This window comes from Eucalyptus grandis, chromosome 7 (assembly GCF_016545825.1).
Source record: "Eucalyptus grandis isolate ANBG69807.140 chromosome 7, ASM1654582v1, whole genome shotgun sequence".
Taxonomy (NCBI): domain Eukaryota; kingdom Viridiplantae; phylum Streptophyta; class Magnoliopsida; order Myrtales; family Myrtaceae; genus Eucalyptus; species Eucalyptus grandis.
The window spans coordinates 39,782,226-39,797,421 of NC_052618.1; positions in this window are offsets into that span (position 1 = coordinate 39,782,226).

The following is a 15,196-nucleotide window of genomic DNA, read 5'->3' on the forward strand; positions in this document are numbered from 1 at the left end:
ACCAATATTTAGTCATATTTTCAAAAAAATATTTTTTGATTTTTTTTAAAAGGAAGTCATTTTTTCTAAATTTAAGCATAGTTTTTTTGTTGACTAGGAAACATTTTTCATTAACTAACTTTTCTTAGCAAATTAAATGCTAGAAAATGTTTTTCAAGAAATAAATGGAACCTAAATTCACGATACCAAATTATAGGTCGAGTCAGGTCCCGTAACGGGCTGATTCAAAAAGTTTGCCATCTTGCCATAAGTTGATGTTCAACTCGAACATGCCATTATCAAGATAAATGTGGCCAGTTTCTAATCGCAGGCAGTACGATAAAGAATAAGAATGCAAGGCTATGCAATATTGGTATTTTGTTGAGGATTCAAATTCTTTTGATAGCAATGAATTCGATCCCTAAATTTTATGAAATGCAGGACAGATATTTGAGCGAAAAATTTCGGTGTCCCACACCAACATCCTCATTAAATCATTACTTCCTATATACAAACAACACCCACATCATTATAACGCATCCTAAAGTAGACTCTTTCAATTGCCCTCCTTGTTTGACATGTACAAAATTGCCAAAGCTTGTAAGTTCAAAGGCACATGACATTCTCTTTCAATGATATCGTAATGATACTACTTCACTTTCAAACGGTATATAAATCATCAGTGTTTCAAATATTGTAATGATACTACTATCTTACTACTATGATAAGTGTAATGATAAATTTCTACTTCTTCCCCCAAAAGCTTAATGCATCTTTTAAAAATCTTCCAATTAACACCAACAATCCTGCCCAGCCGCAGTGAAACCATTTCTCCACTAAGTGGAGCCGGAATAAAATAATCGTATAAATAGGTGAAGAAAACCCCATTCACCACAAAGATGGTGAGATTTTAAGCATAGCATACATATCAGGTGAAAGAGTAAGAGCATGTTCGCTTGTTTTTAAAAGAAAGCAAATGCCAAAATTTAAAACATTACTCGAATTAGAGAATATTATGAAAAGGAATTTTGCTGACGACAAATATTGGCAAATTATATGTGAATGTATGCTTCAACACTTGAGCATTGTGGAGATTTCAGGAATTTTGTATTTGGGAAAAAGCGAAGTGCATGGGCCGCACGATTTATATTCAGCAAAAAATAAAATAAAACTGTTCTTAGGGGATTGGAATCCAAAGAAGAACAAAAGCATAAAGCCAAGCGTAGTTTTTTCTTTTAATTCAAATATTAAAAAATATTTTAAAATCCAATTTATTAAAAAACATTATAAAAATTATTTATGTTAGTGATGGTCATGCCATGTATGACAGTCTTAAAATACTCAACACGTAAAAGTAGCGAAACCTTGGGTGAAAATAGTACTTGGCGTGGATTTCTTTGGAGGATGGATTTATAAGAATTCACTTTAATGATTTTCAACTAAAATATACCAAATGGACTTAATTGGCAAAATATCAAATGATTTAAGATTAAATTGATTAAGTTAAAATATCTAGGACTGAATTAGTATATAACACGATTTATTTATGATTTTTTTATATTATGATCCGGGTGGACGGTTTTTACCTTGGAACTGAGAACCGCCCACTAAGAATCGATTTCGAAAAATTAGAACCAAGACTTGCCCATTAGTTCCATGGATCCACCCGGGAACCGAACTGCCAGTCCGGTCCAGTTCCTAGGTGGGTCCATGGAACCGGTCTCCAATCCCTACAAAGCTCATTTGGCTTTATTCGGATTGAATTGCGAGCCATTATTTTGATTAAAAATTGAAAACTATAAGGTAAAATGATAGATAATACTCATCAGCTAAAAACTTAATTTATTCGAAGGTCATGATGTGGTTCTCTTAAAGTTTTTCAACACCAAAAATGAGTGAAGAATTAGACTCCACGTTAAAATTCCTAACCTCACAAAAGTTAAAACATTAATCGCTTAACTCATCATTTTCAACGTCAACATAATTTAATCATGGGATGGTTAAAGAAAGACCTAATTATACTCCTAAAATGAGCCATTGGCTTTTACGGATATCTCCAATCGGTTCTCTCCTTCATCTATGTTTGTTTATTTTAATTTGGTTGAATGATAAAGAAAAGTAAGGGTTAATCCTATCATACACTTAAGAGAAAAAAATTAGTCAATAATGCTCAATCACTACAAATATACATTATACGTACATATATATTTGATCGAAAAATTACAAAATAGTTAAAAATTACAAAATAGTTAAGTAATTGAAATAGAATTTCTTTTTTTCTGAATATGTATACTAGTCCGATCCAGGTGAGTGGGAGGGCAGTTCCACGCCTAGAACTAGGAACCGAACCCAACCGGAACCGGCGTTCTGGGAAGTCCAGGTGATTCCCGGTTCTTTTGCACACCCCCATTTGAGGCAATAGCCTAATATTGATTTGAGGGTGAGACCAAATGACCTGAGTCCATGGACAAAATAGAAATAGATGTTCGAGGGTTTCTGGCGTTTGTTGATGGCAGAGATTACAAACTGGATCTATGGTAATGTGTCTTTGAAATATGTTAGCTTTTGTTGATAGTGCATTGTGGCATAAAGACCATAGGAAGGTAAGAATTTTTGGGGTAGTTTTCATTGTCCAAATTCTTCGCCATAATAGCCTGGGGTTCTGATATGATGTCGAGGCCTTGTTGCAGTTCTGATTGTTAGCTGTATTTGTAAGAGCATGGTAACCACTTTTCATAGTGTATTGGCCATGTTTTGTTTCAATCCAAATTAGTTTATCAATGGCATAGAGGGGTCTTACTGGAATGGTAAGGATATCTGCTATGACTCGATCATCAAAAAGTTGGTGGAGAAGGGGAACATTCCAGGTGTTTTGGACTAGATCAAAGAGATCAACCACCAACTTAGGTTCTTCTCTAGCAGCAGGCCCACCTAGTATCCCTGTAGGTAACCATCTATCTTCATGGATGCCAATCATGTTCCCATCTCCAACTGACCATCTAATATTAGGTAAAATTGAATCCCTCCCAAGCAGTAGACTCTACTAACCCCAGGATGGTCGAGTTCCTCTATCCGCAAACCGAAAGTCCTTTGAATGAAAATAAAGGCCTTTGAAGAGTTTACTCCATAGACATAGAGGTTGTTGGAGTAAACGCCAGGCCTGTTTCCCAAGCATGGCTTTGTTAAAATCTGTGAGATCACAAAAACCTAGGCCACCATTGTCCTTACTGCTTTTAAGTACTTCCCATTTCTGCCAATGAATTTTTGATTTGCGACTATCATTCTGCCACCAGAACCTAGCAATTCTCTATTCAATGGATTTGTAAAGGGACACGGAAAGTTTAAATATAGACATGGCATACTATGGGATCACCTGTACAACAATCTTAAGTAGGATCTCCTTACCACCCTTAGAAATTAAATTTTCTTTCCATCCTTCCAATTTAGCATTCACTCTCCCCAATATCTAGGAAAACATCTCTCATTTTGAACGCCCTCAATCTGATGGTATTCTCAAATACTTACCAAGTCTGTTGAAGCACTAGTATTCTAAACTCCCTCGCCGAATTTTCTTGTAGTCTAAAAAGAGCAATTTTTACTAAGAAAAATTTCACACTTATTTTGATTAACAACATGTCCCGTAGCTAAACAGTATTGATTCAAGATATTGGCGAGATTCTGACATTCCTGAATTTCACAATCTAAGAAGAAAATTGCATCATCAGCAAAAAAATAGATATGAGAGGATAGGACACCACCTGTTCAGCTTGATACCCTTAATGTGTCACATGTTAACAGCTTGGTTAATGAGATTTGATAAGACATTCGCTAGCAAGATGAATATATATGGAGAGAGAGGAACGCCCTGTCGAAGGCCCCATGTTGGATGGAAATAATGTAACTGTTTGCCATTGAATTTAACACTGAAGGATGTTGTCGTTATACATTGCATCACCCACTGTACCCATGTAGAATGGAATCCCAATTTGAGTAGATAATCTTGAAGGAAATCTCATTCCACCCTGTCATATGCCTTTTGCATGTCCATCTTAAGGATTGCTTGGAAATTTCGCTTCCATTTCCTAATTTTAAGCTTCTGAAGTACCTCTTGAATTACTAAAATATTATCTTGAATTTGGTGACCACTCTCAAATGCACACTGTTCCATAGAAATCAGATCAAGTAGCTAAGGTTTCAAATGATTGGCAATTACCTTAGAAATAATTTTATATGCATAATTGCATAGGCTGATTAGGCGGTACTAATCTAGTCATTCTGGGTGTGGTATTTTAGGGATCAAAGAAATAATGGTCCTATTAAGAGTGGTAGGCATCACCCTTGATATAAAGAAATCTTGCACCGATAGAAAAAGATCATCCTATATGATATCCTAGTGGGCCTGATAAAAGAGTTCATTCAAATCATCTGGGCCTGGAGCTTTTGTAGTCCCCAATTGGAAGGTTGCCTGGTGAACCTCCTCACGAGTGACCATAGTTGTTAATAGGTTATTCATCTATGTTGTGACAATGTGTGGGTATTGATATAGTATAGGTCCATAGTCTTGATGACCCACCATTGTATATAATCTTCGAAAAAAAGGCGGATGTCATCTCCTTTAAAGTTTGAGGGTCGCGCACCCACCTTTGATTGTCGTCCTGCAGTATACTGATTATGTTCCTTTGCCGCCTTTGAATGGTAGTCACATGGAAAAAATTTGTATTCTTATCCCCCCATCTCAACCAATTAATCTCGAAGCGCATCGCCCAATATTGTTCTTCGTGTTGCCATAACTGTTGGATTTCCTTTTTTAGTTTAGTTGCTGTCAGTTTATCATAGTTGCTATGTGGTTGGTTGATGTGATTCTGAAGTTGTTGTTGCAAAGCTGTTACTTTAAGATGGCCATTTGAAAGCTTTAAGCGACTCCACTCAGCTAAAGCAATAGAAACAGCTCGTAATTTAAGCAAAATATCATAATCTTGTACCTGTTCTGAATTCTAGGACTTGGCAATGATCTCACGGCACTTGTGGTCTTGGGTCCAAAAGGCTTCAAAAATAAAAGGTTTGTGTCGTTTACCAGATGTTGATGTAGTATTTAGTAATAAGGGACTGTGGTCAGAACCCAAAGTAGGTAATGCATAAACTTCAACTTCAAGAAACATGAGGTGCCATTCCAAAGTACACAACATCTTATCCAATCGTTCCTTCACAAAGTCATCCCCGTCACGATTGTTCATTCATGTAAAAGCACATCCCTTACTATCTATTTCCATGAGGGAGCAGTCATTTAAGATTGCTCAAAAAGAAAGTAGTCGATGAGGATTTGCTAATCTCTTTCCCACCTTTTCCCACTGATAGATGATTTCATTAAAACCGCCAGCACAAACACATGGTAAAGTATTGGAGTAGCTGATTTGTCTTAGCTCATCCCATAAGAGTTGGCGTTGTTGATAAACTGCAGATGCATGAATGCAAGTAATACGCATAGTTCTACCGTCCATCACATACGTGCATATCATATCAAAAAATTCCAAAGTAGACCGAGCCACACTTAAGGAGATCTGGTCATTCCAAAGAACTACCATTCCTCTAGCCAAGCCAACAAGGTTACTCACATGATAACTAGGAAAATGTAAACTACATTGAAGTCGTTGAATCACAACCTCTTGATTCTTAGTTTCCATCAAGAATACAATGTTGGGCTTTTCCTTGACCACTAGGGCCTTAAGAGCTTGAACTGTTAAGGGATTACCCAAATCCTGACAGTTCCAGCTGAGTAACTTCATTTGTGAGTGGGTGGCTATTAAGGGCCAGCCACCATAGTCCACTATCCTGCCTCCTCTATTGCGAAGATTGGTGTATCTAGTAAATGTGCTTCATCTAGGTTCTCTTATACTAAATTCGTCATCTCATAGGGATTATACCGTTTAAGTTTTTTGGTAGCACCTACTTTAGGAGTGAGTCTTGTACTTTTCAGCTTCTTGGGTTGTGGTGAATCCATTGTTTCGGTCTGAATCCCCTTCATTTTTGTTGTTGCAAGTATCAGCGCAATGGTGATAGAGGTCCCCTGCAGTATTCCATCTTGATGACGTTGCAAATTTGGTGCTACAGAGATAGTACATGATTGGTATTACCGGTTGCTTCAGGGGTGCTGCTTCAACATTAGCACTAGGAGGCAGTAAAGGAACAAGATGGGTTGAAGAGGGAGTTTCAGGTACAATTTCATCGATTTGCTCTGTTTTTTCCTACGGTTCATAAAAGGTCCGCCAATAAGGGCTGTGTTCCTTGACCTCCGCACGTAACCATTGGCCATAAGCCATCTTGTCTTTGCCTTCTAGTTTTGCCTCTTCAAAAGGAAAGTCCTTACAATACATTACATAATGTCCTAGCTTAGCACAATAATAGCAAAAGTGGGATAGCCGTTCATAGCAAAAGTCTAGCCATAGGGTTTTCCTATCAATACGGATCAATTGGCCTGTCTTTAGCAGTTCTTGTAAATTGACTTCGACCCTCGCTCTCCCTGCTCTAAGTGTTGTGCCCTCTTTTGTATCTACTTTCATTTCTAGTGCTCTACCAACATGTTTAATTGCTTTGCTGATCATGTACTCAGTACACCATTCCAAAGGAAGGCCGAAGACTTGAACCTAGAAAGCGCAACTAGAAAAGTCATAAGAGTGCTTGAAGATGACCAAATGACTAGAGAAAAGCCAAGGCCCACCATCCAGGACTCGTTGTTTTTCTCCATCAGACTGAAATTTCGCAACATACAGGCCCGCCTCTCTTTGAGATATCTCAACTTGGTTAGTTCGCCAGGCTCGCTTCAAGATACTTTGAAAAGCTTGGAAATTAATAGAAGGATTAGATAGTATTTTACCTACTAGCGTTAATCTGCATTCCTCTAGTTTTTCAGGAGGCGGCTCATCATCTCAAACCTCAATTTCTTGCTCAAAGCAAAGATGACCCAACCTGTTACAGAGGGCAGCGAGTCGTGAAGATTCCTCCTGGTCGTCGAGGTCCATGTGGTCAGACAACAAAGCAACTTAAAGTATGGTAGTACATGTAGAGTAGGTACCAAGCTGTGAAGCCAAGGGCATCCGAAACAAAAGGATGTGATTAGCGAGAGGAAGCTCGAAACTGGACAATTGAAGCCATGCAGTAGCCGAATTTGGTAAATAATGAAAGTACGGAACCGCCAAATTAGTTGGAATTGGAAGCAAAGATGTGCGAAATAGGATCAAGACAAAGATGGGGGAAATGGAGTAACATGGGAGTGGAAATAGTGACGGAGCCCCTTACAAATTCAGGGGAAATCATGGGAATTGAACACCAGTAATAAACATAGCGAGAGGGGATGGATTGGGAAGACAGAGTAAGCAAGAATATAATGGACAGGAAGAAGATGGGATGTCATCGGGGATGTTAGGGTTTGAAAGCTAAACTACCATTGAGGTAGAGGAAACTCTGCATTTCGAGAGAGTTTTTCGACAGCTAGATCGCTTCACAGGACATTAAAATGCATCTCTTGTGGCAGGCGAACAGTTTGAAACTGGGAAAGAGGATAGGATTAGGGTGCGTCGGAAATAAAATTAAATAAATAATGACCAAACAGTCCAACGATCATTGGGCTGAAAATCACCGATCCTAATTTTATGGAACTGTAGATCGGATAGACACTCTGGGAACCGCCCAGAGCCAGATAGTTCGGCCCAATCAGGTCAACATTGCCATCAAAGTTCTCGAAAGAGAAGAGGTATGTCTTCCTTAAATTTCTCTTTTCCTTGTTTGGCTAAATTCGTGGAGACTACTTCTCATTTTCTCTATTTTTTTTTTCTTTGGTTTACGAAGCTACAATATTTCATGCAGAGTTCTGAAATCTCCCCTTTTTGCTCGCGCATTTCCATTTTTCTCGTTGCAGATTAATGAATTCTTTCAAAAACTTTTTCTTTTTTCGTTTTTCAATTTGGTGGGGATATGTGTTGCAGTTGGTTCTCTTACGAGGGAAGAAGAGGACTAATGCGACCCTTCTTGTGTTTTTAGCTGCGATTGTTTACTTCATTATGGGCTTATACGGGTTCTAGAAGAACTACGGATTTTACTAGGGACCATGGAGACTTCATAAGTGCAGGGTCGGTGAAAAAGTTCATCATTTAAGAGTTATCTATGCTCATAAGGAGGTCTTGGAGCAAAATTGCCGCAATCGGCAACAAAGATCGAGATAATCTCGGGCGGAATACTCCTTATACGGATGGGCCAAGTTGCTCACTGAATGGTCTTGTGCATGGATGATGTGGCACAACTGGTGTGTGCAATATTTTCTTCCCCGACAAGGTTGACGTGGAGCATAGTCGTTGGCTTGACCATCCGGAGCATGAGCATCTTTGACCGAAAAGGAGGAGAAAAGAGAGACGCCAAAAAAAAAAAAAAAAAAAAAAACTCACAAGGAAAAGGTTACAAAAAATACCAAATCATGCCTCGACAAATTAATTCAAAATTTTAGTTTATGTTATCGAAAATTTCAAATTTGTATTATGATACATCTATATTTGTCACGATCTATCAAATACCGCCACTAAAAATCCTACGTGGCTATTTTTTGGACCATAAAAGATAAACAGAGTTGACATGGCATTTACTGGGTATAAGTGATTTTTTAACCAAGATTATCCAAATGGAGCTTTGATTCAACTTAGGCGAGTGATTATGAATTTAATTTGCTCCAAATCCGAGGTTGCATGTGTTGTCTGGTGTTTTTCTTGCTCTATGAGTATGCCCTTATGAGAGTTTGTGCCCTTTTGGCTAGTTAAGACTCCTGTTTAGAGTTTTTGCTTCACGGCCAATGTTTTATAACCTTTCAAAATTGCATTTCTTAGCTTTACAAGTTGTGGTTCTTTATCTTACATGCTCATTGGAAGAAATGGATTATGTTTTGCATTATGAGAGTTTTCACATTTCCAATTTTTTTGGTACATCTAAATCTCGCGAGATGTCTATAATTTGATCAGGATTATCCACCGACAGTATTTTTATAACTTCAAGGCAAATGTAGTAGTTGAAGGTACCATTGGGACCTTGGGACTAAGATACTTGTATGAACTTGGTGCAAAGGCCATCGTACCTAGATTTAATGTGCTTATTCAATTTGCTTGCCATGATCAATTTGCCGAGTGCATTGTTTCTGTTGTGCTGCATATGCTTTTGGATGCCAGGGCATGGAGATTACAATAAGATTATGACCCAAGTTATGAAGGAGCAGACATCTTTGTCTTGGCTTTCTCTATAGTTAGTCGTGCTAGCTACGATTCTCATAGCTATCAATTTTACACCACATATTAGGGGAGTGTTTATGAGTTCACGCTGTTCCATTGACCAATCACATTGTTCAATTCGGTGTTAGTGTTGTGCATTGTTTTGTGCCAGAATCTGAATTGCTTGCTTGTATTGGACCAGTCGATGATTGCAGTTTTTTCAAATGGATTGATCATAAGCCCTCATCTCATGACAGGGATCGATTTGTGGATTGATCAATGAATAGAAAGGGTTGGAAAATAGAACTGAGTATGAAATGTCAGTTGGAGAAAGCCCACTTTCTCCAAATGCAGCTAGAAGGAGTAAATGACAAAACAACAAAATACAAGCGGAAGCATCTCAACTGGAAGCAAAGGGAAAAATGTATATGAGGGGCATAGTGGCATTGATCGGATTGATGTGCACAATGCTGGTGTTGAAGTTGGGGAAAAAAAAAAACACCACTTTCGTTGCCTTGGATTGGCAACAATGTTGGATTGGGGATGGTGGTGTTGTTTGTCTCTCTTTTTTGCTTCTATATAGCGTCGCTGAAGGGTAAATGCTAGGGAAAACCAATGTTATGATGCAAATATACTAAAACTGTGCTCCACTATCTGGCAAATCTAAGTTTAACTATGGCTGATTGTATTACAAATTCCAAGTTCAACTGTGTACAATTATATTAGCAAATTGAGGTTCAACTGAGTTCCATTGTCTACAATGATAGATTTCTTATTCCATATAGTGCATATCTATTTTAAATTCCTTTGGTAATACTTTTATTTTTCCACTGTTGTCTATGTTTTGATCTATTATTATCATGTCACACAAACTGAAAAGATAGAGGATTTAGGTTTTAAGCTTTTAATGACTTGTGGTCCTGATTGGAGAGGAGGGATTTGACTGGAGATGAAAAAGAAAGAAACAGAACCACCCTCACTAGTTAAATGCTTCAAACAAGGTCTAAAAACCTCTCTTCATTTTAGCAACCAAGTTGGTGTATGGTTCAGAAAAAACAGAAGGGGACATTGCAACCAACTTAGATGATTATAATAGAGAAAAACCAAACGGACATTAGCAACTCGGTCGGTATACGATTCAGACAATAGGAAAAAGAGGAAATTACGACCCACTCTAATGATCACAGAACATCCATTAGAGCCAACAGTGATCACAAGCATATGCCGTTGTTCCATTAGCCTTTGCAGATAAATTCAGTAACTCTTGCTGCGAATCATCAGGAATACCAGCTGTAAATAGAGCAGTTCCGGATGGATTGAGTTTAAGTCCAGAAAGGGTCCTGGATAGGCCAAAAACAGAGAGCGCGGCCTCCAAAGAACATGCAGCAGCTTCCCAGGTCTGAACGATTTAATTAAGTCCACATCTATTGTAGCAGATCTCCATATGATCTTATCAGCAATCTCTAAATTGGGATGGTTACTACAAAGTCTTCAACCGTACCACTATAAATCACATTTTCTTCGAACTTCAGAAAGCCATCTAAGTGGAGTCAAATTAAGAAATGGCGTTCCATCGGCAACAAAATAGCAAAAATCCATGTTTATATTCACTATATGATGGTAGAACTATCTTTAAGTGACAACAGGAGCAAGCTCAGGTGAATATACTTAATAAATAAGTATCAATTCATCAAAATCAATAAGCTATACACAAACTGCACAATAAACATCAAATCCTAAAAAACGGGATGTGTTAATATCAGGAAAAATTGTTCAAAAAGTCATAAACCTATTACATTTTTGCCAATTCAGCTCTAAACATTTCAATTTTACTAATTCAGTTAGGGATAAGTACACTAATAATGCCATAAGTTGTGTACGGCGCTCACTTTGGTGCCAAAAGTTTCCGCCAGATCACTTAAGTGCCAAATCGGAGGAAAACGATCACTTTGGTGCCACCGACGACAGATTTCGGCCAAAATGATTACGTGGCTTTTATATTTAAAAAAAAAAAAAAATTTGAGAAGCCTTTAAAACGACGTCGTTTTCCGTCTTCATTAAGAAAACGACGTCGTTTTGCTGTCCTACGTGGATAACCTCACAAAAACGACGCCGTTTTATTTATTTTATTTGGAGATTGAAATTAGGGTTTTTTTGTCCGCCATTGCTCATCCACCGTCGCTTGGCCGCCGTCCCTCAGCCACCGTTACTCAACCGCCGTCCCTCATCCACCGTCGCTCAACCGCCATCCCTCGACCTCCATTGTAGTTGCTTGCCACAGCAAGACAAAAGAACAAAAAAAAAAAAAAAAAAACGAATAGAAAATCCCGAGAGAGAGGGAGGTGTCGACGATGAGGGCGGAGGAGAGGATGGCGGGGCCGTGACCGCCGCCTTCATAGCAGCTGGCTTCGCCAACAACCTCCGTGGCATTCCAGATCTTCGCGGCTACCATTAGTCGGATCGCTCATGCTTCTGGAGATTCTTCGAGGTCATGTTTCCTTTGCACCCAACGATATTTCTTGGGAAAAGGCGGTGGTGAGGCTAAGATTCGAGGATTTGAAAGGTTGATAAGGTGATTGAAAATGGGGGAAAACTCGCAAAGGCGAATGTATGGTTTCTTTTCTAGAAAATTACTGGTGTTGATGGTTCTTCTCAGCTGGTGGTGTTGATTCGGTGTTGTTGGTGTTGCTGGATCTGTTCGGGGGAAGAAGACGACACAAAACGGCGTCGTTTGGGGATTTAGGGTTTTGAATTTGGGAGAAAGACACAAAACTGCGTCGTTTTGGTGTTAGGATGCTAAAACGACGTCGTGTGATCCAATGGAAGTTCCGGCGAGCCACATCAGCGGTATAAGAAATTAATAAATAAAAAAGGCCACGTCAGATTTCCGGCCGATCGAATCGGCGTTGGCACCAAAGTGAGCGTTTTCAAATTTTTGCACTTAAATGATCCAACGGAAACTTTTGGCACCAAAGTGAGCGCCGTACACAACTTATGACACCATTAATGTACTTATCCCAATTCAGTTATAAACATTTTCACTTCTTATTAATTGAGTCCATCTAGTTAATTTTTAACTGGAAATTACTAACATGGGCACCAGCGGTACCACGTAGAATTGCTAGTGCTGACATTGACAAATTTTAATAATTTTTATTATTCTTTATTATTTTTTCTCTTTTTCTTCCTTTTCTTTTTTCTTTTTCTTCCTTTGGCCGATGGCCGGAGGTTGGCCACTGGTTATGCCAGGCTGACTAGCCTCACCTGCCACAAGCAAGGCACAACCAAGCGAGGGCGAGCCCCGATGAGGGTTGGCCTTGCCCCGTCAAGGCTCGGCGAGGGTTGGCCTCACCTTGCCCAAGCTAGGCAAGGCCAATCCTCGCCTAGACCAAGCGATGCCGACCATCGCCAAGTCCAAGGTGGCCTCGTCGGGCGTCAGCCAGGCAAGGCCACCCTTGCTTAGGCGACGGTCGGCCTCACTAGATCTAGCTTGGGCGACAATCGACATCGCTTGGCCAAGGAAGGCCACCTTGGCGTGGGTGACAGCCAGCATCGTCTAACAAGGGCCTGGGCAAGGCGAGGCCAACCCTTGTCAGGCCTCGTCAAGGCTCACCCTCGCTCGGCCGCACGTCACCTGTGGTAGGCGAGAGCAGTCAACCCGGCATGGCCGGTGGCCGATGGCCGAGGGATTAAGAAATAAAAAAGAAAAGGAAGAAAAAAGAGGAAAAAAATCAGAAAAAAAAATATTAAAATATTATTAAAAATTGTCTATGTTGGTACAAGCAATCCGACGTAGTACCGCCGACATCTACTTTAACAATTTTTGGCTACAATTAACCGAATGAACTCAATTGATAATAAGTGAAAATGTTTATGAATGAATTGGCAAAATTGAAAGATTTATGATTGAATTGACAAAAATATAATAGGTTTAGGACTTTTAGATAATTTTCCTGTTAATATCACATAGAACATTTCATTTCAAAAACAGTCGAATGAATAGGGATCACATTCAAATGTTCATTCAAAACCTTTGTTTGCTTAGCTGCACTCCTCTTACTTAAACCATGAGACATTAGGAACTAAAAAGTCCTCTTTTATTTTTATTTTTGTTGCCCACGTCTTGACAGTTTACAGTTTATACCACGAGGACAAGGCCAAAAGATGCTGCAAATCAGCTCAAAAGTTCTACTCTCGAAACAGTCACCAAATGAATCGGGAAAGAGAAGGGGCGGAATTTAGAATCATATGGTAGCCTAACAAGGAAATCAAGGTACACCCACGTCAATAAAAAAAAAAAAAAAAATACCCAAAGATAATTGGTGATTCGAGAACGCCGAGAATATGATGGCTTTAAATAATCGAATCGAGCTCCTTCCTATGAAGCAATCCAAGGTTTCGAGAAATCAAGGAAGAACCTTAAACGCCAAATCATAAATCGTGGCATAGAGAGTTCAGCCACGAGTCAAGCAGGAAGTGAGAGATTTTAGCCATGAATTGAGCTACTTCCCGTGGAGCAATCAATATTTTGTCTTGTCATAGTGGACCAACCGAGAGAAATGGAAAGCAACCAACTTCTAGGAAGAACCCTAAACCCCAAAACAAGAGAGATGAAGACAACACCATTAATATCCAAGGGAAACAGTTCCTCTTTCACTTATTCCACATGGGCACTGTGGTAGTACCGTTTGCATTTCATCGTCCACAGCCGCAATCTAAAATTTTTAATGGTATTTGTTGACATTAGACAAACGGATACGAATTTAGGACATTGCTATAATTTATGATCTTTGGTAGCTTTTTCCTAAAACTTAAAACCAGCGACAGAGAGAGAATATCTCTGCAAAGATCAACACGGCCAACTTAGACTCCAACCTTACCTCTCAACCCTCACACTGGCAACTCCATCCGTTAAACTCGAAAACAACCCACATATTGAAAAACACAAAAAAACCAAAACAACCAACCAACATTCCAGATAAATAATGTCTAAATTTATTTTGACATCGTTATTATACGTTGACTTCCTTTAACCTCTCCGTCCCTAGCCTTTAAGGGTCCATTTGGTAACACACTTATGTTCTGGATAACAATTTATCTTCAAAAATTGTCTTTTTCTATTTTTATTCCTGAAAACAATTACTTAGTAAAAGAACGCGTTCGGTAATTACATAAAATTTCTATTATCGGAATGGAAAAAGAACAGGAATGCGATTGCTACGATTCACAATTTTTTTTGTAATGTATAATTTCTTTTAATTTTCTTAATTTTTTTCTTATTCTTCTTTACCTCGTCCACTCGATTGGCTGCCGCCACCGTTGCTGCCCATCGCAAGCCGCCATTGATCGATAGTCAGCCGACAACAATTAGCCAGCGGCAGCCGGCAATGACAATCAATCGATGGCGGCAGCCCACCGAAGGTCAACTACGGTCGGCGGTGGTCAACCACCGCCAACAAACAGCAGTGGCGATTAGTTAGCAACGAGGGGTGGCGGCCAACAAGGAAGAAGAAAAGAAAAATAAATAAAAGAGAGAATAACTTAATTTTAAAATTATTCATAGAAATAAGAAATTATTTTTTTCTACTTCTTATTTATGTTCCAAATATATTCCCTAACCACTTTTCTATTCTAGAAAATAGAAAAATTAATTGACGTTATCAAATAGATTTTTATTTTTTATATTCTGAGAAATAAAAGAATAGAAAAAAAATAGAAATGTTGTCAAACGGAGCCTAAGCCATCATCGACAATTAGACCGCGCCCCATTTCACACACAAGAGATGGTTTTAAAATCTGTGTTATTATTCATACCAAATATATATATGGTGGTGCTATTTTTTAACCCCTAAATAATTACATCCAACCATTGGGGTTCATTCCAGTAGACACCCTTCCAACTTGGAAGGGGAGGTGGGGGGGTTCAAATTCCCACATTCTCATGAGGAATTGGGGTGCGGACGATTTCATTTCGG